The sequence below is a fragment of the Hevea brasiliensis genome, chromosome 11, assembly GCF_030052815.1.
Source record: "Hevea brasiliensis isolate MT/VB/25A 57/8 chromosome 11, ASM3005281v1, whole genome shotgun sequence".
NCBI classification, from domain to species: Eukaryota; Viridiplantae; Streptophyta; class Magnoliopsida; order Malpighiales; family Euphorbiaceae; genus Hevea; species Hevea brasiliensis.
The window spans coordinates 53,340,164-53,365,853 of NC_079503.1; the positions used below are offsets into that span (position 1 = coordinate 53,340,164).

General features: G+C 38.4%; 1 long non-coding RNA gene across 1 annotated transcript; it reads right to left on the bottom strand.

Annotated features, from left to right (window-relative positions):
* Positions 1 to 10,726: 10,726 nt before the first annotated feature.
* LOC131170438 (uncharacterized) lies at positions 10,727 to 13,298 on the bottom strand. The gene is made up of 3 exons (XR_009141186.1): positions 13,092 to 13,298; positions 11,574 to 11,637; positions 10,727 to 10,986 (listed from the first exon to the last, which is right to left on the bottom strand). It is a non-coding gene; the product is annotated as an uncharacterized LOC131170438 (long non-coding RNA).
* Positions 13,299 to 25,690: the final 12,392 nt, after the last annotated feature.

Sequence of the window (25,690 nt, forward strand, 5' to 3'; positions counted from 1 at the left end):
GTAGAGCCAACAGATGCCCATATACCCATACATAGTACAAGTATGAAAGCGAGATCAAACTCAAACTACCTATATACAAGATAACTGTGCTATCTCAGTCTAAAGATTATATGCACTGATATGATTTATGACAAAACATTGACAAGAGTAAACTCCATGTGCTTCTCATAAGTGTCCTTTGGTTGGCCTACTTATCATGTATAAGTGCCTATCATGTTTGTTATATGGCATGAGACTCACCATTCCATCTTATTTATATCTCATATAAATAACTTGGGAACAAACATGAATACAATCTTTCTGGATAAGTCATGTCCTTATTATGAAGTATCCTCGATTGTGAACCTATTTATGATACTTTGTGCTAGAAATATTGTCACTCATATTCTTAACAACTTAAGAATAATATTTCTAACAAAATATCAATGGACCTTTTCTATTACACATAAATATATTATGTAAACGGAAAAGTGGAAATGCCTTTTATTAATAAAATTATGTACAAGATACATACTAAATGATATGCTCTAGGGCATACTACTAACACCTCATACATAGTGAGTTTTCAGATCTGCACTCAGAGTTCAAAGTCACCTCACAATTGCAGTGCATTGGTAGGACATTGGGCTACCTAATTCTTTTGTATTTGTAAACTTTTGTTATGTATATTATAAACTCATGTAATCATATTTTTGCTGTAATTACCTATGAGCTGTGTTCAGAAATAAATATGAGTATTTCTCATTGAATTGGGTGTGATATGAGATGAATGTGAATTTTGAGATACTGAATTGGTTTGAGAAATTGTTGAAAAATGTTGGTGGTTGACTGAGATTGAGATTATAATTATATTGGAAGTGTTTTTAAACAGGTTCAGAAGAACTGTTTTTCAATTTATAGCCGGCACTCTGCCGGATTTTCTATAAAATTTGTGAAAAAATTTAGATTTATCAAAAATTATAAATAAATGAATAAAAAGGGATTAATTGAAATTGAAACATGAATTGGTGTTCCGACACACTGAGTGGCATAACTTGCTCGGCTACACTGTAGACGGGTAAGGGGTTTCACATTTAGTGGTATCAGAGCACGGTTTAGGCATTTCTGGGCCTAGATTAAGTCCATACCATGCATTGCATTTGTAAGAGTCGAGGTGACACTAATGCAGATCTGTTGTCTTTGTTAAATAGGATATGGACCCTTCATCTCAGAGGGCAGTTGAGGAGGAGGTGGAGAGTCATGCTCCACCTACAGTAGCTGAGACTGGGGGTAGGGGAGAACCTGCTCCACTAGCTCCATCAGAGCCTTCTCAACCTCCACAGGCCGTGTTTCAGCAAATGGCCGAATTCTTCAAACAAATGGCTGGGGTAATGCCACCGCCACTACCACCTCCACAACCGAAATCACATCTGGAAAGATTGAGAAAATTTGGAGCAGTGGACTTCTTTGGCAAGAGAGAAGATGATTCTATTGCAGTCAAAATTGGTTAAACAGAACACGCAGAGTTTTAAAACAACTCCACTGCACTCCAGAGCAAAACCTAGAAGCTGCCATATCTCTGTTACAAGACGATGCATATGAATGATGGGATACGGTGTCTAGTGAAGTGCAACCAGAAGTAATAACTTGGGACTTCTTCCTCTCAGAATTCAAGAAGAAATATGTGGGTAGTGTATACCTGGAAGAGAGAAGAAGAGAGTTCATTAACCTGAGGCAGAGACAGCTGACAGTGGCTAAGTATGAAAAGGAATTTGTTAGATTAAGCCGCTACGGAAAGGAGATAGTCCCTAATGAGGCCGAAAGATGTAAGAGATTTGAAAATGGATTAAATGACAACATAAAGATCATGATTACTGCCTTGGGAATCACAGACTTTACCAAGTTAGTGGAAGCTGCAATAAAAGTTGAAAAGGTTAGAATAAGTGAGCGGACTGTAAGAGAGACAGCAGAAGAGGGGCTCGGGTCAATCTAGTTCATCTCCTACACCTGCGAAGAAGTTCAAAGGTCCACCTGCACAGAGTTCAGGTCAACCACAAGGTCAGGGTCAGTCTTAGAGGCCCAGGCCACAGTTTACCCCTAGGAGAGGTCAGTCCACACCATCAGTGGGCAGCTCTCCAGGGATGGAGTTCAGGGGACCAGCCCCAGCATCTTCTGTATGTCCACATTGTCTGAAATGGCATAAGGGGGAGTGTTGGAGAGTGACTAGTGCCTGCTTAAGGTGTGGGTCGACAAAGCATTAGCTGAGGACTGTCCACGCAGAACTACTACAGCTGCTCCAACACAAGCAGACAGACCTGCTCCTGCACCACAAAGAGGTAGGAAATCTAGCAAATCTGAGGCAGTGGGACCATTACAGAGGCCTGCATCTGAGCCAGCAGAGAGGCCTAAGGGCAGACCACCTGCCAGAGCCTATGCCATGAGAGCTCAAGAGGAGCAAGATGCCCCGGACGTCATCAGGGGTATGTTCTCCATCTACAATACATCTATGCATGCATTGGTGGATCCAGGATCCACTCATTCATACATCTGCATCAACCTACCCGTAGAAAAAGGGATACTAGTAGGGGAGAGTGACCAAGACATTCTGGTCACTAATGTCACACCTTACCCCTCCGTAAGGCATAACATGATCCCGTAGAATACTTAATGAACTACCGAACTTCACCTACCGATAACTCATTAAGTACCCTACAAGGGATTTTAAAACAATTTTCTTACATTTTGGAAGTGGTGAGCATTTTGGTAGGAATTAAAAACCATTTATTCAAGTTTAAATACTAGTAAAAAAAATTTTGTCCATTTTAATTTTTCGCAAATTCTATAAAAATTTTGACAGAGTTTCCTCTGTATTTTGAGAAAACCGTTCTTCAAATACCTGTAAAAAGCACTTCTAAAAGTTTTTTTCAACCACTACTTCGGTTTCACAATCAAACTCAATCAATTTCACAATCATTTCAATAAATTTTTCAAGTTCAAAATTTAATAGTCCCCAAGGTACAGTCAATCAATTTCATACATTCATATTTCTTCAAAGATAAACAATTTATGTATATATCATACAAAAATTTACATTAAGAAAATCCAAACTAAAGTTTATTACAAATTTTATACAGATTTTGTACAAAGATAAACTAAATTTTCCAATGTTTCAGAGCTAAAACTTAAAATAAATCAAAAATAAACTTAACTTCACATTTACGTAGCTCTAACATGTTAAATTCGACGTTCTCGAAATTTTATGTTTCAAGTTACTATTCACTGCACTATTCAAGTCAAATTATTGACTTTCTAAGGCTTAATAGGTATGGGAACTCCAACTTCACCCACATACCACATTTTGGTCACCAAACTTGTTGGTTTTGGTCATTTGTTTAAAACTTTGGTCATTTTGGCAAAATTGCCAATTTTCGGTTTTAGTTCTCCGAAGTTGCACTATTCCATTGGTCGATCTACTGTTGGAATTTAACAAAACTTCCTTCATAGAAAATGTTCCTTATTGTCTTAAGTGTATTCTCATTTTTGGATCACCTCAATCGGAGTTTTGTAGCTCAAGTTATGGCAAAAATAAGTTTACTGTTCACGTGCACTGTTCAAGCTGCACTTTTGGGTTTTGGCAGATTTTGATCCAACTTTGGTCAATAATTTGATCAAGTTAAGTTCATAATTTGGTCTCACTTTCTTCATATGAAGTGTTCTACTATGTCTTAGGTTTCCATCGGTTCAAGAATCGCCTAAATCCGAGTTTTCTAGAGGGAGTTATAGCCATCCAAACATTACTGCTCAATTGAAAATCTGCAGAGTTGCAGGTTTGATAATTTAACTTTGCTCAATAATTTGAATGGGTTAATGGCATAATTTTGGGTGGTGTTCTTCATGAAAGTTTTAGATCTATGTCTCATCTAATTGCTGGTAAAATTTCAGGTCAATTTGACCTGTCTAACTCGAATTATGACCAAATGAACAGTTACTGTTCATTTGGTCAGTTTTGGTGCAGGGCAGCCTGCTATCGATTCACTTTGGTCAATTGTTTCACCAAGTTTTGGTCAGTTTTTGGTCATGGTTCCTTAATGAAAATTGTGCTCTTTTATGTCTATTTTCATCCCCAATTTGTGGCATATCAATTGGACTTGTAAAATTTGAGTTTTGGTCCTTCAAAGTGGGTTTGGTCATGCTGCCAGCAGCATGACCATTAACCTACGAATTTGGTTTAATTTCCTACCATTCCCACACAATCCATTTGGTCATAATTGACCATTATTTCATGTCACAATAGGTTAAACATGCCATTTATGCATTTCTCCAAATTTTGGTTCATAAACCCTAGCATTGAAACCCTAATCTCACTAACTCTTGCATTTAACTACTTCTAATGATTTTAATGTTAATCATTTAACTAAATAAGGTTTCTAAACTCATTCAATTGCATCATATTCATGCAAACCATACTCCTCTCAAGCTGCCCCAAAAATTTAGTTCGTTCTTCCCCACATTTTTTTATTTCATTTTAACAAATTACAAGCTAATTCAACAACTAATGATGCATCTAAATGGAAAAATTAAGGAGTTTAATATACTAACCTTTCTCAAAGCTTCAAAACCCTATCTTAACTCTTCTTTCTTCTTGTAATCTCCTTCTTAAGTTGCAATAACAAGTTCTAGGGAGGTTTTTAAGGGAGTTATTAAGGTTGAGTGGAGGAATAAAGCTTGAGTGCAAGCTTTAATGGAGGATGGGCAATGGTGAAATGAAGAAGAAAGTGGGGCGGCAAGGAAGATGGAAAATGAGGTTTTTCATTTTTTTTTTCTTTTTGTTTTCTTTTATGTTTATCCCTTTTTGAAGACCAAAATTCTCTAATTAATAAAATAATTAAATTAAATCTTTATGACATCATACATGATGTCATCCCTTTGACTTTTCCAACCTCTTTCCTTTTCTTTTTTTTTTCTATTTATTTTTTTATTATTTCTTTAATTTAATTCTCGATTCCGAAATTTTCTTTTCTTTGATTTTATTTGACAATTAGGTCAGGAGTCAGCTCTCGGGGTCAATTGACCAAATTGCCCCTCGCTGTTCATCCCGGTTTGCAAATAATCCAATATTTCTTTCGACTCCACGACCTAATTATTTGGTAGCTTATGATTCTTTTTCGTGATTTTCTCTTTTCCATTGTGTTCATAAGGGTCCTAAGGACCGCAAGCGTCACTTTTACGATTGAAATTTGAGTTTAAAAGCGACTTATGATCGTTCTCGAGGAGGTCACCCATCATTTGTGACTCTCGGCTCGTTTAACTTCTTATGTTCTGTTTTCTTATTTATACTTAACTAATTGAACATTACTAATTATTTGTGTTTGTGGCTTATCTAGTTGTCTTAAATGTGGTTCTAATCCCTTAATTGTATGCGGACCGACACGGTCACCGAATGATGAAATCTACTGTGCTATGCAAACGGGGTGTTACAATTCTCCTCCTTAAATAAATTTCGTCTCGAAATTTTACAGTATCAATCTCGAGCAGTTGTGGGTGTTGTCTCCTCATGTCCTCCTCTCGTTCCCAAGTAGCTTCTTGGCGAATGATGGTTCCACAAAGACTTTTACCAACGGTATCTGCTTGTTCCGTAGCTGCTTCACCTCATAAGCCAGAATTTTTATGGGTTCTTCTTCATATGTGAGGTCTGGATTTACTTCAATTTCTTCTACTGATAATACATGAGATGGGTCAGATCGATACCTCCTCAACATCGACACATGGAAGACATTATGTATCTTTTCCAACTCTGGAGGTAGTGCCAAACGATAAGCCAAAGGACCCACTCTTTCCAAAACCTCATATGGCCCAATAAAACGAGGACTCAGTTTCCCCTTTCTGCCGAATCTCATAATTCTCTTCCAAGGAGAAACTTTGAGGAAAACTTTCTCACTCACTGCATACTGAATATCCCTTCTTTTCAAATCAATGTAGGACTTCTGACGGTCTGATGCAGTCATAAGTCGACCTAATTTTCTCTTCAGTTTGCTGAACGATTTCGGGTCCAATCATCTTTCTTTTACCCACGTCATCCCAACACAACGGGGTTCTACATTTCTTACCAAACAAAGCTTCATATGGAGGCATCCCAATGCTTGATTGGTAGCTGTTGTTGTAAGCAACTCAATCAAAGGCAAGTGTGTATCCCAACTACCCTCAAACTCAATCACACAAGCCCGTAGCATGTCCTCCAAGATCTGAATTACCCTCTCAGACTGGCCATCTGTCTGTGGGTGGAATGCCGTACTGAAGTTCAATCTAGTTCCAAGGGCTCTCTGAAGACTGTCCCAGAATCTAGACGTGAACCTAGGATCTCTGTTTGATACAATAGATACTGGCACTCCATGCAGTCTCACAATCTCGTCAATGTACAATCTGGCCAATTTGTCCAAACTATAGTCCATCCGAACTGGCAGAAAATGAGCAGATTTAGTTAGTCTGTCGACAATGACCCAAACTGCATCATGACTCTTCTGTGTCCTCGGAAGTCCCATCACAAAATCCATTTCCATTCTGGTACTGGTAGTGGATGTAACAACCCAGTTAGTACTTGATGCTCTGCCTTTACTTGTTGACAAGTTAGGCATTTGGATACAAACTCTGCCACATCTCTTTTCATACCCATCCACCAGTAATGCTCCTTTAGCCCCCTATACATTTTTGTGCCACCAGGGTGCATGGCAAAAGGAGATTCATGTGCTTCCTTCAAAATAATCTACCTAAAATCAACATTATTAGGAACACACATTCTGCCCTAGTGTAATAGTAAACCATCATTTCTGATTGAGAACTCTGGTTTCCTGCCCTGTCGGACTTCTTCCATCAGCTTTTGATACCTTTCATCATTCTGATCTGATCAATTAACACTGGCTGTACATGCCATGCAACTGCTGTCTGCCCATCATCATTAATCTCTAAGCTGGCATGTAATGATCTCAACTCATGTACCAAAGACAAAGGAGTAACCCGTAGACTTGCCATAGTCTTGCGACTTAAGGCATCAGCCACAACATTAGCTTTCCCTAGCTGATAGTCTATCAGACAATCATAGTCTTTTATTAACTCTAACCATCTCCTCTGTCTCAAATTCAGCACTTTCTGGGTGCCCAAATACTTCAAACTCTTATGATCTGTGTAGATACAACATTTCTCCCCATACAAATAATGTCTCCAGATCTTAAGAGCAAACACTATAGCTGCAAGCTCCAAATCATGTGTTGGATAATTCCTCTCATGCGGTTTTAGCTGGCGTGATGCATAGGCAATGACATTTCGATCTTGCATCAATACACAGCCTAACCCATTGTGAGAAGCATCACTATATACTGTATATTCTTTACCTGGAGTAGGTAAAGTAAGGACTGGAGCTTCAGTCAAACATCTCTTCAATTCATCAAAACTCTGTTGGCATTTATCCGTCCACTGAAATTTCACATCTTTTCTAAGCAGCTTTGTCAATGGAGATGCCAACATGGAGAATCCCTTCACAAATCTATGGTAGTATCCAGCTAAACCCAGAAAACTATGAATTTCTGTGACATTTCTGGGTGGCCTCCAATTAAGGACAGCTTCAATCTTGCTTGGATCTACCTTAATGCCCTCTTCTGATACTACATGCCCCAAAAAGGATATTTCTTTCAGCCAAAATTCACATTTTGACAATTTGGCATATAGCTGTTTCTCCCTCAAAGTCTGTAGTACAATCCGCAGATGTCTATCATGCTCTTCTGCATTCCTCGAATAGACCAATATATCATCTATGAATACCACAACAAACTGGTCGAGGTATGGTCTGAAGATAGTATTCATCAGATCCATAAAAGCAGCCAGAGCATTAGTTAACCCGAATGGCATAACCAAAAACTCATAATGGCCATAGAGGGTTCTGAAGGCAGTTTTAGCAATACTCTACTCTTGTACTTTCAACTGATAATAACCTGATCTCAAGTCAATTTTGGAGAACACAGCTGCACCCCTCAATTGATCAAACAAGTCATCAATGCGGGGCAATGGATATCTATTCTTTATTGTCACCTTATTCAACTGCCGATAATCGATGCATAACTGGAGAGTGCCATCTTTCTTCTTTACAAATAATACTGGCGCTCCCCAAGGTGACACACTCGGGCGGATAAAGCCCTTGTCAAGCAATTCGTGCAATTGCACTTTCAATTCTTTCAATTCTGCTGGCGCCATTCTGTATGGCGTTATGGAGATTGGGTCCACACCAGGCATAACATCAATTTCAAACTGCACTTCTCTTTGTGGAGGTAATCCTGGCAATTCATCAGGAAACACATTCGGAAAATCACATACAGTAGGGATGTCCCTTAGTGCTGGACTCCCCACTTGGGTGTCTATCACATGTGCTAAGTATGCTTTACACCCCTTTCTGATCATTCTTCTGACTAGTGCAACCGAAATGATGTTTGATGGCAGTAAATGCCTCTCCCCGTGTATTACCACATCACCGTACAAAGGGAGACCAAAAGTGACTCTTGATCTCTGATCAATCATGGCATGATGCCTGGCTAACCAATCCATGCCCAAGATGATATCATACTCTCTGAAGGGCATTTCAATCAAGTCTGACGGGAAAACATGTCCTTGGATCACCAAAGGACAGTCTCTATAAATTCTGTTGACCCGGACCTATTGTCCTAACAGACTAGTTACTAGCACTTCAAAATCCATTTGCACACATGGAACAGCAAGTGAACTAACTATGCTAGCACTAACATATGAATGGGTTGAACCCGAATCAAACAACACAAATACTTCTTGATCAGAGATAGAGAATGTACCAGCTACCACATCAGAAGTCTCAGCCTCTTCTCGCTGTCTCATTATGTAGATTCTGGTTGAAGCACTTCCTTGTCCTGACTGACCAATTGTGCCCTGACTGCCTGAAGTAGTGCCTCTACCTCTACCTCTTCCTCTACCAACAGACTGTGAACCTCTGGGAGCAGGACTCTGAATAGATCCCTCGGCAGTAGTAGGAGCTGGACTATATCTTGGAGCACTAGTACAGTCTTTAGCTATATGGCCCTTGCCTCATGATTAAGCGAGCTCAGTGGCCCAGTAGCACTCCCCCCTATGAATCTTTCCACAAGTCTCACAGGGGCGGGCAGAATGTGAACCCCTGCTTGACTGCTGACCAGACCTAGGGGGTCTCTGTCCGGTGAATCGGCCCCTACCAAATCTTCCACCTCGACCCCTGCTGGGTCCACTAAACTTCTTTCTCTTTCCAGAGGTAGCACCAGAACTTTGTTCAACTGATTTTTCCCCCTTGTCTTTTTCTGATTTCTCAGCTTTTTCTGATTTTTCTTTCCTTGGGGTTGCTTCTGATTCAATTCTCTCCAGTTCAAGTGCTTGCGACATAAGCTCTGAGAAGTTGCTGTGTCGAAATCCCACAACTTGCATCCTTATACTGGGCTTCAAACCCATCTTAAATCTCTTTCATCTTGCCTTGCTGGTAGTAAGGAGGCTCCCCGCATAGTGACTCAGGCGAGAGAACTCCCTCTCATACTCTACCACCGATCGGTTCCCTTGTTTCAAACTCAAAAATTCTTGCAGTTTCTGGTCAACATATGTATCTGGGATGTATTTCTGTCTGAACTCTCTGAAGAAGTCATCCCAGGTCAGCACTGGTGGTTCAGCTAAGCTGTGGGGGATGGTCTTCCACCAATCATACGCATCCCCTTGCAGTAGAGACACGGAATACTCAAACTTCAGCTCATCTTGGCAGTGCAGTTTCTTAAACACTCTGTCCATTCTTTCAAGCCATTGCTCTGCCTCTAAAGGGTCCACTGTACCCTTAAATTCTGCAGCCCCATACTTCAATAACTTGTCATACTGTCTGGCTGAAGGCAGTGATTGTGCCACAGGTGGTTGGGGTGGAGCTTGAGCAGGCATACCCCCGACCATTTCTTTGAAACATCGCAGCCATCTGTTGTGCGAATTGTGCAGGGAACTGCGGCATTTGTGGGGCTGGTGTTGCTGACCCACTGACATTCTGCAAAGCTGGGGCTTCCTCTTGTGCCTCAGCTTCAACAGACTACTCAACAAAGCGATCCCCTTCTTCCATTTCAGGCTAAAGTTAGGGTATCTCCTGAACAAGTAACACATGGAGATTTCCCTCCGTTAGTTCATATTCATGATGTAATGCACTGTATGTAACAATTATGGACATTGAGCAATTGTACTTAACAAGAAAGACACAAATTTATATGTTAGAACATACTTCAAAAATTTGCTCTGATACCACTAAAACATGTCACACCTTACCCCTCTGTAAGGCATAACATGATCCCGTAGAATACTTAATGAACTACCGAACTTCACCTACCGATAACTCATTAAGTACCCTACAAGGGATTTTAAAACAATTTTCTTACATTTTGGAAGTGGTGAGCATTTTGGTAGGAATTAAAAACCATTTATTCAAGTTTAAATACTAGTAAAAAAAATTTTGTCCATTTTAATTTTCCGCAAATTCTATAAAAATTTTGACAGAGTTTCCTCTGTATTTTGAGAAAACCGTTCTTCAAATACCTGTAAAAAGCACTTCTAAAAGTTTTTCTCAACCACTACTTCGGTTTCACAATCAAACTCAATCAATTTCACAATCATTTCAATAAATTTTTCAAGTTCAAAATTTAATAGTCCCCAAGGTACAGTCAATCAATTTCATACATTCATATTTCTTCAAAGATAAACAATTTATGTATATATCATACAAAAGTTTACATTAAGAAAATCCAAACTAAAGTTTATTACAAATTTTATACAGATTTTGTACAAGCTGCTCAAAACCCATCTTCACATGTCCATACATTTCTGTGCATTACATACATCAAAATAAATATTTACGATCAGGGTATAAATTATACCCGATAGCTTCAAAGCAGAATGATCCTCAATCCTCAGCAGCTCAGTCTGCTGCTCCTCTAGTCTCTGTATCTGCGACAGCAATAGAAGCAATCGCTGAGTACTAGGACTCAGTGGTGCACAATATACTAAAATAATCTTTATTCAAAACTTAAAACACATTCATTAAAAAATTTGGCTAAACATGAAAATTAAATACAATCATGCATTATGAGATTTTACATGTAAACCAAGTTCATTTCAAAGTATCAAAACACATTTCATAAAACCCACAGTTAGATCACGCCATTGGAAACAAATAGAATCTCAATAGCCAGAGGCTAAAGAGAAATCATATCACAAGGCTAGCTAGCTCAAATATATGGATATCCATTCACGTCCTCTTCTATTGGCACACCTCAACACTTCTCCAGAGAAGGAATCAAAATTCAAAACTAATTACCCCCACTAGTCGTGCTAGTGAGGTGTTCAAATATGTGGTCATGACACTGTGGTTTCAAAACTTATCTTAACAATTTGCTAAACATTGTCTTTTCAAATATACATAATAACTTTCAACAATTTAGATCAAACATCATAAGAATGCCATAATCCGATATTTCATATTATTCAAAACGATATGCAAAAGATGATTATAAAAGTATATGTTGTGCACAAACCTCAAACGAGTCGCCTGTTGGCCTTGACTCGACTCCTCGGGTTCTGTCCCAGTATTCTTTTCCACTGAAACACGAAATTTTCCAATGTTTCAGTGCTAAAACTTAAAATAAATCCAAAATAAACTTAACTTCACATTTACCTAGCTCTAACGTGTTAAATTCGACGTTCTCGAAATTTTGTGTTTCGGGTTACTATTCACTGCACTATTCAAGTCAAATTATTGACTTTCTAAGGCTTAATAGGTATGGGAACTCCAACTTCACCCACATACCACATTTTGGTCACCAAACTTGTTGGTTTTGGTCATTTGTTTAAAGCTTTGGTCATTTTGGCAAAATTGCCAATTTTCGGTTTTGGTTCTCCGAAGTTGCACTATTCCATTGGTCGATCTACTGTTGGAATTTAACAAAAATTCCTTCATAGAAAATGTTCCTTATTGTCTTAAGTGTATTCTCATTTTTGGATCACCTCAATCGGAGTTTTGTAGCTCAAGTTATGGCCAAAATAAGTTTACTGTTCACGTGCACTGTTCATGCTGCACTTTTGGGTTCTAGCAGATTTTGATCCAACTTTGGTCAATAATTTGATCAAGTTAAGTTCATAATTTGGTCTCACTTTCTTCATATGAAATGTTCTAATATGTCTTAGGTTTCCATCGGTTCAAGAATCGCCTAAATCTGAGTTTTCTAGAGGGAGTTATAGCCATCCAAACATTACTGCTCAATTGAAAATCTGCAGAGTTGCAGGTTTGATAATTAGCTTTGCTCAATAATTTGAATGGGTTAATGGAATAATTTTGGGTGGTGTTCTTCATGAAAGTTTTAGATCTATGTCTCATCTAATTGTTGGTAAAATTTCAGGTCAATTTGACCTGTCTAACTCGAATTATGACCAAATGAACAGTTACTGTTCATTTGGTCAGTTTTGGTGCAGGGCAGCCTGCTATCGATTCACTTTGGTCAATTGTTTCACCAAGTTTTGGTCAGTTTTTGGTCATAGTTCCTTAATGAAAATTGTGCTCTTTTATGTCTGTTTTCATCCCCAATTTGTGGCATATCAATTGGACTTGTAAAATTTGAGTTTTGGTCCTTCAAAGTGGGTTTGGTCATGCTGCCAGCAGCATGACCATTAACCTACGAATTTGGTTTAATTTCCTACCATTCCCACACAATCCATTTGGTCATAATTGACCATTATTTCATGTCACAATAGGTTAAACATGCCATTTATGCATTTCTCCAAATTTTGGTTCATAAACCCTAGCATTGAAACCCTAATCTCACTAACTCTTGCATTTAACTACTTCTAATGATTTTAATGTTAATCATTTAACTAAATAAGGTTTCTAAACTCATTCAATTGCATCATATTCATGCAAACCATACTCCTCTCAAGCTGCCCCAAAAATGCAGTTCGTTCTTCCCCACCTTTTTTAATTTCATTTTAACAAATTACAAGCTAATTCAACAACTAATGATGCATCTAAATGGAAAAATTAAGGAGTTTAATATACTAACCTTTCTCAAAGCTTCAAAACCCTATCTTAACTCTTCTTTCTTCTTGTAATCTCCTTCTTAAGTTGCAATAACAAGTTCTAGGGAGGTTTTTAACGGAGTTATTAAGGTTGAGTGGAGGAATAAAGCTTGAGTGCAAGCTTTAATGGAGGATGGGCAATGGTGAAATGAAGAAGAAAGTGGGGCGGCAAGGAAGATGGAAAATGAGGTTTTTCATTTTTTTTTTCTTTTTGTTTTCTTTTATGTTTATCCCTTTTTGAAGACCAAAATTCTCTAATTAATAAAATAATTAAATTAAATCTTTATGACATCATACATGATGTCATCCCTTTGACTTTTCCAACCTCTTTCCTTTTCTTTTTTTTTCTATTTATTTTTTTATTATTTCTTTAATTTAATTCTCAATTCCGTAATTTTCTTTTCTCCGATTTTATTTGACAGTTAGGTCAGGAGTCAGCTCTCGGGGTCAATTGACCAAATTGCCCCTCGCCGGTTAATCCCGGTTTGCAAATAATCCAATATTTCTTTCGGCTCCCTGACCTAATTATTTGGCTGGCTTAACAGTTCTTTTTCATGATTTTCTCTTTTCCACTGTGTTCATAAAGGTCCTAAGGACCGCAGCGTCACTTTTTACGGTTCGAAATTTGAGTTTAAAACGACTTCGCAGTCGTTCCCGAGGAGGTCACCCATCGCTGTGACTCTCGGCTCGTTTAACTTCTTATGTCCTGTTTTTATTATTTATACTTAACTAATTGAACATTACTAATTATTTGTGTTTGTGGCTTATCTAGTTGTCTTAAATGTGGTTCTAATCCCCTTAATTGTCTGGATCGACACCGGTCACCGGAGCAGTGAAATCTACCAGGCTATGCAAACGGGGGTGTTACAACTAATCCGTTGGGCCATAGTGTAGTGGTGAACAAAGTGTACAAGGGTTGCCCATTAAGGATTCAGGGGTATGAATTCTCGGCAGATCTAATTGAGTTGTCCTTCCACGAGTTTGACGTGATTTTGGGAATGGACTGGTTGTCATGTCATCAGGCAATAGTTGATTGTAAATTGAAGAGAATTTCTCTGAAAACTTCTGAGGGTAATGAGATCACTGTTGTGGGTGAAAGGACAGATTTCCTGTCCAATGTTATCTCAGCCACAATTGTAAGAAGAATGATGAGAAAAGGCTGTGAAGCTTACCTAGCACACGTGGTTGATACTAGGCAAGTTAAGCCAAACCTAACTGATATACCCACAGTAAGAGACTTCCCAGATGTATTTCCTGAAGAGTTGCCTGGTTTACCACTAGAAAGGGAAGTTGAGTTTGCTATTGAGGTAATGCCGGGTACAGCACCCATTTCCATTGCTCCTTATAGGATGGCACCCACTGAATTGAGGGAGTTGAAACCTCAGTTACAAGAGTTGCAAGATAAGGGATTTATATGCCCCAGTGTGTCACCATGGGGAGCTCCAGTGCTGTTTGTGAAAAAGAAGGATGGGACTTTGAGGCTATGCATCGATTACCGGCAGTTGAATAAAGTAACTGTGAAGAATAAATATCCGTTGCCTAGAATTGATGATCTGTTTGATCAGTTGAGGGGAGCAGGAGTATTTTCTAAGATTGATCTCAGATCAGGGTATCATCAGTTGAGGGTGAGGGATGTAGATGTGCCAAAGACTGCATTCAGGACTCGGTATGGGCATTATGAGTTTCTGGTGATGCCCTTTGGCCTAACAAATGCACCAGCAGTATTCATGGACCTTATGAACCGTATCTTCGATCCATACCTAGATCGGTTCGTAGTCGTCTTTATTGATGATATTTTGGTGTATTCCAAGACCAGGGAAGAACATGATGAACATTTGAGGATTGTTCTGCAAACCCTAAGAGAAAAGAAGCTGTATGCTAAGTTGTCCAAGTGTGACTTATGGTTGAATGAGATTGCATTCCTTGGACACATAGTGTCAGCTGATGGGATTAGAGTGGATCCCAAGAAAATAGAAGCAGTGATGGAATGGAAGCCTCCTAGGAATACAACTGAGGTCAGAAGTTTCTTGGGGCTAGCTAGGTATTACAGAAGATTTGTGAAGGGATTTTCCTTAATAGCTGCTCCAATGACCAAGTTGTTACACAAGAATGTCAGATTTGACTGGAATGACAAGTGTCAGACCAGTTTTGAGAAGTTGAAGGCTATGTTGATAGAGGCACCAGTGTTAACATAGCCAGTGTCAGGAAAGGACTTTATGGTCTACAATGATGCCTCTCATAATGGGTTAGGGTGTGTATTGATACAAGAGGGGAAGGTGGTCGCTTATGCTTCCAAGCAGCTAAGGCCACATGAACAGAATTAACCTACCCATGATCTAGAGCTTGCAGCAATTATCTTCGCATTGAAGATATGGAGACACTACTTGTATGGTGAAAAGTGCTACATTTACACAGACCACAAAGCTTGAAATACTTGCCAACCCAAAAAGAGCTCAACCTTAGACAGAGGCGATGGATTGAGTTCCTGAAGGACTATGATTGTGTAATTGACTACCATCCTGGGAAGGCAAATGTAGTTGCTGATGCTTTGAGCAAAAAAATCCATCACAGCTTTGAGATCATTGAATGCCCATCTATCTTTGTTCGAGATGGAGCTATTTTGGCTGAGTTGTAAGTGAGGCCAAACTTGCTACAATAGATTTTAGATGGGCAAAAGGTAGATGAAAAGTTAATGGCTATTATGAGCCAAATCTCAGGGGGAAAAGTAACTGACTATGAGGTAAAAGCAGATGGGTGTCTGTACTACAAAGGAAGAGTATGTGTACCAGATAATGGGGAATTAAAAGCCAGTATTCTGAAAGAGACACATGCCAGTGTTTATGCTATGCACCCAGGATGTACAAAGATGTATCATGATCTGAAGCTTCAGTATTGGTGGCCTAGTATGAAGAAAGACATAGCTGACTATGTGACTAAATGCTTGACATGTCAGCAAGTCAAGGCAGAATATCAAGTTCCATCAGGTTTGCTATAGCCTCTACGCATACCTGAATGGAAATGGGATCGGGTCACCATGGATTTTGTGAGTGGTCTACCTCTCACCCATAAGTAACATGATGCAGTATGGGTGATAGTAGATAGATTGACGAAGTCAGCACACTTTTTGCCAGTCAGGACTGACTACTAACTGGAGAAGTTAGCATAATTGTATATCAGTGAGATAGTTAGATTGCATGGAATTCCACTTTCCATCATATCTGATCGAGACCCAAGGTTTACATCGAGATTCTGGAAGAAGTTGCATGAGTCCTTGGGTACACAACTCCACTTCAGCACAGCTTTCCAACCTCAGACGGATGGGCAATCAGAAAGAGTAATCCAAGTAAACAATTGAAACCAATTAAACTAATACACATATTGAACTGAAATGGTAATAATAACATGAAATATATGTCAGGTCCTTGAGGATATGCTGAGGAGTTGTGTCATTAAGTTGGAGGGAAGTTGGGATAGATACCTCCCACTGGCAGAATTTGCATACAACAATAGCTACCAAACTAGCATCTAAATGGCCCCGTATGAAGCATTGTATGGGACAAAATGTAGAACTCCAGTGTGCTGGACTGAATTGGGCGAAGATAAACTAGTAGGGTCAGACCTGGTGAAACAGACTGAGGAGAAGGTAAAACTAATCAAAGCCAATCTAAAGGTTGCCTCAAACAGACAGAAATCCTATGCCGACTTAAAGAGAAAAGAAATAGAATATGCGGTTGGCAATAAAGTGTTCCTCAAAGTCTCACCGTGGAAGAAGGTACTGAGGTTTGGAAGAAAAGGTAAGTTAAGCCTAGGTTCATTGGCCCATATGAAGTCATTGAACGTGTGGGTCCAGTGGCCTATAGGCTAGCTTTACCACCAGAGCTGGACAAGATCCACAATGTGTTCCACGTATCTATGCTAAGAAGATACCGCTCAGATCCTTCATATGTCATCTCCATGGAAGAAATTGAAGTACAATCGGATTTGACATATGAAGAAGAACCCATACGGATCCTAGCTCGGGAAGTGAAAGAGTTGAGGAATAAGCAGATTCCACTAGTGAAAGTGCTTTGGATGCACCACAACATCGAGGAGGCAACTTGGGAAAGTGAAGAGACGATGAGGCAACAGTTCCCTCAACTGTTTGCATCAGGTAAATTTAGAGGACGAAATTTAAACTAGAGGGGAAGAGTTGCAACATCCTCACTTTAGCTAGTCCGTACAGTTTACTGTTCCGGTGACCAGTGTCGGCTCGGACAGCTAGAACGTTCGGAAAAACATTTAAACTAAAGTGAAGAACCATAATTAACTCAAATATTAATAAGAAAAATTTAGAAAAAAATATAGAAATAAAATACAACCAAGTTAAATAAGCCGGTGCCCTAGCGATGGGTAACCTAGTGAGAAGTTGCGGTTCTCGCAACTAGGAGCCCTAGACCGGGGGGAAAAATTATAAAATAATTTCTGGGACTCCAGAGAAGGGTTATTGAGGTTCTTATGGCATTAGAATGACAAGAAAATACTTAGAAAAATTTTCAATCGGTACAGACAATTTTGGCCCGTTAAGCCAAACGGAGGGCATTTTGGTCATTTCGCCTTCAGAGGTGATTTTTGGCCGACTTGTCCAGTTAAGTAAATAATTATTATGACATAAAATGTGAATAAATATTACTGAAAATTGAATTGAAAATGAGTAGAAAAGAAAAGAAAAAAATGAATTAAATGGGAATTTATGACATCACATGATGTCATTAGTGTGCCTTCACCCAACCCAATGTTGACACATGGCATAACTATATTTAAAAGAGACAAATGGGCTGAAAAATGAGAGAAAAACCAGATTTCTCATTTCTTCTTTCTTCCTTACCGTAAACCATTCCTTCCCTAACCTCCATGGACAAGCTTTTTCAAGCTTGATTTTCCCTACCTTCCACACCATAAAAGCCTTAGTTGCCTTCACAAAAAATTCACCCCACACCTTGAGGAAGCTTTGGGCAGCAAAATTTTGAAGAAAAATTAAAGTTTTGGTTGGATTGGATTTGAGCTAAAAGAGGTTAGTGACTTAAACTTATGTTTCTCTTCAAATTTATGTTGAGTAAGTATAAATAAGTGTAAATTACAAAGAAAAATTGTTGAATACCAATTGTATGTAAACCCTAAATTTTTGGCAGCCATGGTTAGGGTTTGTATATGATGATTTAATGAAGTTAAAAGGTTATTATGGCTGCCCTTAATGTGCATTTTGTAAGTGGATTGTAGAAATGCAATGAAAATGCATGAATGGTAATGTTTGAGTTAGGGTTTGGGGTGGAGAAATGGGACTTTGACCATGTGATGATGAAAATGGGTATTAATGGTCAATTAGTGACCATTTATTTCTGTTTAAACCAAAAATGAAGTGTGTTGAGTGATGAGATTTAGGTTTAGTGTGGTCGCCTAGGTGACTGCAGAATTGGACATGAGTCCAGCAGGTTTGGGTAGCCATAACTTGAATTGTAGAGGTTCAATTGGTGTTTGGCCAATTGGACATGAAACTAGACACATAATGGCACAACTTTGGTGAAGAAACCATGCCCATAAGACCAAACCAAGTGGACCAAAAGCTTGCCCCAATCCGGGTGACCTGCAGTCTATTTCTACAGAATGACCAAATGAATATTGTTTGGTCATTTGGCCATAACTCAGTGTAGAATGGTCCAATTGACCTGAAATTTTATCCACAACAAGCTGAGATATAGACCAACAACTTTAATGAAGAAACCTAACCCAAATTATGACCAGAACCTATCCAACAGGTGAGTTGAAGTCACTATTCACCTGACCGTAGATATGGTCACCCGTAAAAATTTCAATCCGGCCAGTTGTGGTTTTTGGACCATAACTTGAGCTGCAAAACTCCAAATGGAGTGATTCAAAAAAAGAAATTCAACTAGATAAAATAAGGAACAACTTTCATGTTTATCATTTTTCCAAATCCCACTGAAACAGTAACTAATGGAACAATAAACCCAAAGCTTGAAAACTGAAAATTCTGTCCAATTCACATTAAGCTTAGAGATGGTATTGGCAACCAATACCAACAAGTTTAAAATGCAAAATGTGGTATGTTGATGATATTTAAACTAATTTACCTATTGCCAATGCAAAAGTCAACATTTTGGTTGACCAATGAAATGAATGGTAATCATAAAAATTCAATTTCAAAGAATTACATAAATAAAAAATGTTAAATGCCCTAGTAGACCTAATGTGATTGGTTTGGATAGGTTGGCATGCCAATAGGGTTCTGTTAGTAGTACTGCATATGGCTTCATGCCATTCTGTATTTCATGGCTTTCCATGCCATTCTGTGACATAATAGCCTTTGGCTATGATATTGAGTTGTTATGCTCGGGTTTAATCCCTAATAATTATTATAGCTTATTAGCTGTTCTGTTGCACACCGGGAGACAATATGTGACCGATGGTGTGATGGTTCGAGGTACTTAGTACCTAGTACCAGTTTACCCATTTATCCAGTCTAGTCAACTCATATAGGTTACTCGGGCAATATTAATAAATCTTACCAAACTTTAATCGAATAATATTGCAATAAATATTTGAAATTAAGTCTACCAAAAATGTAAACATACATTCTGTATACATGTTATTATTTTATTTTATATTGTCACCACTAAGCAGAATTGCTTAGTGCGTCGCTTTTGCCATGCGCAGGTACTAGAGACATAGCTGGGGAGTCCAGCAGACCTCATACAGGGTGAGTTTTCAGATCTGCAATCAGAGTTCAAAGTCACCTCACAAATTGCAGTGCATTGGTAGGACATTGGGCCACCTAAGTCTTTTGTATTTGTAAACTTTTGTTATGTATATTATAAACTCATGTAATCATATTTTTGCTGTAATTACCTATGAGCTGTGTTCAGAAATAAATATGAGTATTTCTCATTGAATTGGGTGTGATATGAGATGAATGTGAATTTTGAGATACTGAATTGGTTTGAGAAATTGTTGAAAAATGTTGGTGGTTGACTGAGATTGAGATTATAATTATATTGGAAGTGTTTTTAAACAGGTTCAGAAGAACTGTTTTTCAATTTATAGCCGGCACTCTGCCGGATTTTCTATAAAATTTGCGTAAAAATTTAGATTTATCAAAAATTATAAATAAATGAATAAAAAGGGATTAATTGAAATTGAAACATAAATTGGTGTTCCGACACACTGAGTGGCATAACTTGCTCGGCTACACTATAGACGGGTAAGGGGTGTCACAAAAATGTTGACTTTTGCATAGACAAAGGTACATTGATTTTAATACTCCCAACATACTACATTTTGCATTCAAAATTTGTTGGTATTGGTTGCCAATACCATTTCTAAGCTTAATGTTAATTGGGCAGAATTTTTAGTTTTTATGCTTTGTTTTTACTGTTCTATTGGTCATTTTTGCAGTGGGAATTTGGCAAAATGATCAACATAAAAGTTATTCTTTATTTTGTCTAGTTGAATTTCCTTTTTTGAATCACTCCATTTGGAGTTTTATAACTCAATTTATGGCCCAAAAACCACAACTGTCTGGATTAAAATTTTGTCCAGAATTTTTGGACTAACCAAATCTACAGTGTTAGGAATAGTGATTTCAACTCACTTTTTGAATATGTTCTATTCATAATTTGGGTTAGGTTTCTTCATGAAAGTTGTAGATCTATATCTCGGCTTGTTGCTGCTAAAATTTCAGGTCAATTGGACCTTTCTACATTGAGTTATGATCAAATGCCCAAACACTGTTTATTTGATCATTTTGCCCAGGCAGAATGCAGGTCACCCAGATTAGGGCAATCTTTTGTTCCACTAAATTTGGTTTTCTGGGCATGGTTTCTTCACCAAAGTTGTGCCATTATGTGTCTAGTTTCATGTCCAATTGATCTTGCACCAATTGAACCTCTACAATTCATGTTATTGCTACCCAAACCTACTGGACTCATCTCTAATTCTGCAGGTCAACAAGGGCAGCCACACCAAGCTCCAATCCCACTACACAGTGCACTTCATTTTTTATTCAAACAATACCAAATAGTCACTAATTGACCATTAAAATCTACTTCCATCATAACCTATTTTCTTTCATTTCTTCTCCATTTCTTATTTAATTAATTTCAATTAAATTTCTAACAACATTTAGTCATATTTTATGTTATATAAATTATTTATTTAACTAGACAAGTTGGCCAAAAATCATCTCTGAAGACGAAATGACCAAAATGCCCTCCGCTTGGCTTAACGGGCCAAAATTGTCTGTACCAATTGAAAAATTTTTCTGAGCATTTTCTTGGCATTCTAATGCCATAAGAACCTCAATGACCCTTCTCTGGAGTCCCAATAATTATTTTATAATTTTTCCCCCGGGTCTAGGGCTCCTAGTTGCGAGAACCGTAACTTCTCACTAGGTTACCCATAGCTAGGGCACCGGCTCATTTAACTTGGTTGTATTTTATTTCTAAAATTTTTCCTAAATTTTTCTTATTAATATTTGAGTTAATTATGGTTTCTCATTTTAGTTTAAAACTTTTCCGGACTTTCTAGCTGTCCGGACAGACATTGGTCATCAGAACAGTAGACTGTACAGACTAGCTAAAGTGAGGATGTTACAGGATGGCACCCACTGAGTTAAAAGAGTTGAAAATCTAGTTGCTGGAGTTACTGTATAAGGGGTTTATACACCCCAGTGTGTCACTATGGGGAGCTCCAGTGCTGTCTGTGAAGAGGAAGGATGGGACTGTGAGGCTATGCATTGATTACCAGCAGTTGAATAAAGTGACTATGAAGAATAAGTATCCGTTGCCTAGAATTGATGATATGTTTGATCAGTTGAAAGGAGCAGGAGTATTTTCCAAAATTGATCTCAGATCAGGGTATCATCAGCTGAGGGTAAAGGATGCAGATGTGCCAAAGATTGCATTCAGGACCCAGTATGGGCATTATGAGTTCCTGGTGATGCTGTTTGGGTTAATAAACGCACCAGTAGCTTTCATGGACCTTATGAACCACATCTTTCATCCATAGTTAGATCAGTTCATAGAGGTTTTCATTGATGACATTCTAGTTTATTCCAAGACCAGGGAAGAACATGATGAACATTTGAGGATTGTTCTGCAAACCTTGAGAGAAAAGAAGCTATATGCTAAGTTGTCCAAGTGTGACTTCTGGTTGAGTGAAATTTACATTCCTTGGACACATGGTCAACTGATGGGATTAGAGTGGATCCCAAGAAGATAGAAGCAGTGATGGAGTGGAAGCCTCCCAAAAATACAATTGAGGTCAGAAGCTTCTTGGGGCTAGCAAGTTACTACAGAAGATTTGTGAAGGGATTTTCTCTGATAGCTACTCCAATGACCAAGTTGTTACACAAGAATGTTAGATTTGACTGGAATGACAACTGTCAAGCCAGTTTTGAAAGGTTGAAGGCTATGTTGACAGAGGCACCAGTGTTAACACAGCCAGTGTCAGGAAAAGACTTTGTGGTTTACAGTGATGCCTCGCATAATGGGTTAGGGTGTGTATTGATACAAGAGGGAAAGGTGGTCGCCTATGCTTCCAGATAGTTGAGGCCACATGAACAGAACTACCCTACCCATGATTTGGAACTTGCAGCAATTATCTTCGCACTGAAGATATGGAGGCACTATTTGTGTGGGGAAAAGTGCTATATTTACACAGACCACAAAAGTCTAAAATACTTGCCAACCCAGAAGGAGCTCAACCTTAGACAGAGGTGATGGATTGAGTTCCTAGAAGACTATGACTGTGTGATTGATTATCATCCTGGGAAGGCAAATGTAGTTGCTAATGCCTTGAGCAAAAAGTCCATCACAGCTTTGAGATCATTGAATGCCCCTCTGTCCATGGCTCGAGATGGAGCTATTTTGGCTAAGTTGCAAGTAAATCCAAACCTGCTAAAGCAAATACAAGATGGGCAGAAGGCAGATTGGAAGCTAATGGATATTATGGGTAAAATCTTAGAAGGGAAGGAAACTGACTATGAGGTACAGATGGTGTCTTTACTATAAAGGAAGAGTGTGTGTAGCAGATGATAAGGAATTGAAGACCAGTATTCTGAAAGAGGCACACATTAGTGCTTATCCTATGCACCCAGGAAGCACAAAAATGTACCATGATCTGAAACCTCACTACTAGTGGCCTGGCATGAAAAAGAACATAGCTGACTATGTAACTAGATGCTTGACATGTCAGCAAGTCAAAGCAGAACATCAAGTTCCATAAGGGTTGCTACAGCCTATAAGCATGCCTGAATGGAAATGGGACTGGGTCACTATGGATTTTGTAGGTGGTTTACCTCTCACCCAGAAAATGCATGATGCAGTATGGGTGATAGTGTATAGATTGACAAAGTCAGCATACTTTCTGCCAGTTAGGACTAACTACTCACTGGAGAAGCTAGTAGAATTGTATATCAGTGAGATAGTTAGACTGCATGGAATTCCACTTTTCATCATATCTGATCGAGACCCAAGGTTTACATCGAGATTTTGGAAGAACTTGCAAGAATCCTTGGGCACACAACTCCACCTTAGCATAGCTTTTCATCCTCAGACGGATGGGCAATCAAAAAAAGTAATTCAGGTAAACATTAAAACCAATTGAATTAGTATAAATATTACACTGAAATTATAATAATAACATGAAATATATGTTAGGTCCTTGAGGATATGCTGAGGAGTTGTGTCATCGAGTTTAAGGGAAGTTCGGATAGATACCTTCCACTGGTAGAATTCACATACAACAATAGCTATCAAGTTAGCATCCAAATGGCTTCGTATGAGGCACTATATGGGATGAAGTGCAGAACCCTAGTATGTTGGGCTGAATTGGGTGAAGATAAGTTAATAGGGCAAGACTTGGTGAAATATACTGAGGAGAAGGATAAACTGATAAAAGCTAATTTGAAGGTTGCCTCAGACAGACAAAAATCCTATGCCGACTTAAAGAGAAAAGAGATAGAATATGCAGTTGGCGATAAAGTGTTCCTCAAAGTATCACCGTGGAAGAAGGTACTGAGGTTTGGAAGAAAGGGTAAGTTATGCTCTAGGTTCATTGGCCCATATGAAGTCATTGAACGTGTGGGACCAGTGGCTTATAAGCTAGCTTTACCACCAGAGCTGGATAAAATCCACCAAAGCTAATTTGAAAGTTCCTTAATGAAAATTGTGCTCTTTTATGTCTATTTTCATCCCCAATTTGTGGCATATCAATTAGACTTGTAAAATTTGAGTTTTGGTCCTTCAAAGTGGGTTTGGTCATGCTGCCAGCAGCATGACCATTAACCTACGAATTTGGTTTAATTTCCTACCATTCCCACACAATCCATTTGGTCATAATTGACCATTATTTCATGTCACAATAGGTTAAACATGCCATTTATGCATTTCTCCAAATTTTGGTTCATAAACCCTAGCATTGAAACCCTAATCTCACTAACTCTTGCATTTAACTACTTCTAATGATTTTAATGTTAATCATTTAACTAAATAAGGTTTCTAAACTCATTCAATTGCATCATATTCATGCAAACCATACTCCTCTCAAGCTGCCCCAAAAATTTAGTTCGTTCTTCCCCACATTTTTTTATTTCATTTTAACAAATTACAAGCTAATTCAACAACTAATGATGCATCTAAATGGAAAAATTAAGGAGTTTAATATACTAACCTTTCTCAAAGCTTCAAAACCCTATCTTAACTCTTCTTTCTTCTTGTAATCTCCTTCTTAAGTTGCAATAACAAGTTCTAGGGAGGTTTTTAAGGGAGTTATTAAGGTTGAGTGGAGGAATAAAGCTTGAGTGCAAGCTTTAATGGAGGATGGGCAATGGTGAAATGAAGAAGAAAGTGGGGCGGCAAGGAAGATGGAAAATGAGGTTTTTCATTTTTTTTTTCTTTTTGTTTTCTTTTATGTTTATCCCTTTTTGAAGACCAAAATTCTCTAATTAATAAAATAATTAAATTAAATCTTTATGACATCATACATGATGTCATTCCTTTGACTTTTCCAACCTCTTTCCTTTTCTTTTTTTTTATTTATTTTTTTTATTATTTCTTTAATTTAATTCTCGATTCCGAAATTTTCTTTTCTTTGATTTTATTTGACAATTAGGTCAGGAGTCAGCTCTCGGGGTCAATTGACCAAATTGCCCCTCGCCGGTTCATCCCAGTTTGCAAATAATCCAATATTTCTTTCGACTCCCTGACCTAATTATTTGACTGGCTTAACAGTTCTTTTTCGTGATTTTCTCTTTTCCACTGTGTTCATAAGGGTCCTAAGGACCGCAGCGTCACTTTTTACAGTTCGAAATTTGAGTTTAAAACGACTTCGCAGTCGTTCCCGAGGAGGTCACCCATCGCTGTGACTCTCGGCTCGTTTAACTTCTTATGTTCTGTTTTTCTTATTTATACTTAACTAATTGAACATTACTAATTATTTGTGTTTGTGGCTTATCTAGTTGTCTTAAATGTGGTTCTAATCCCCTTAATTGTCCGGACCGACACCGGTCACCGGAACAGTGAAATCTACC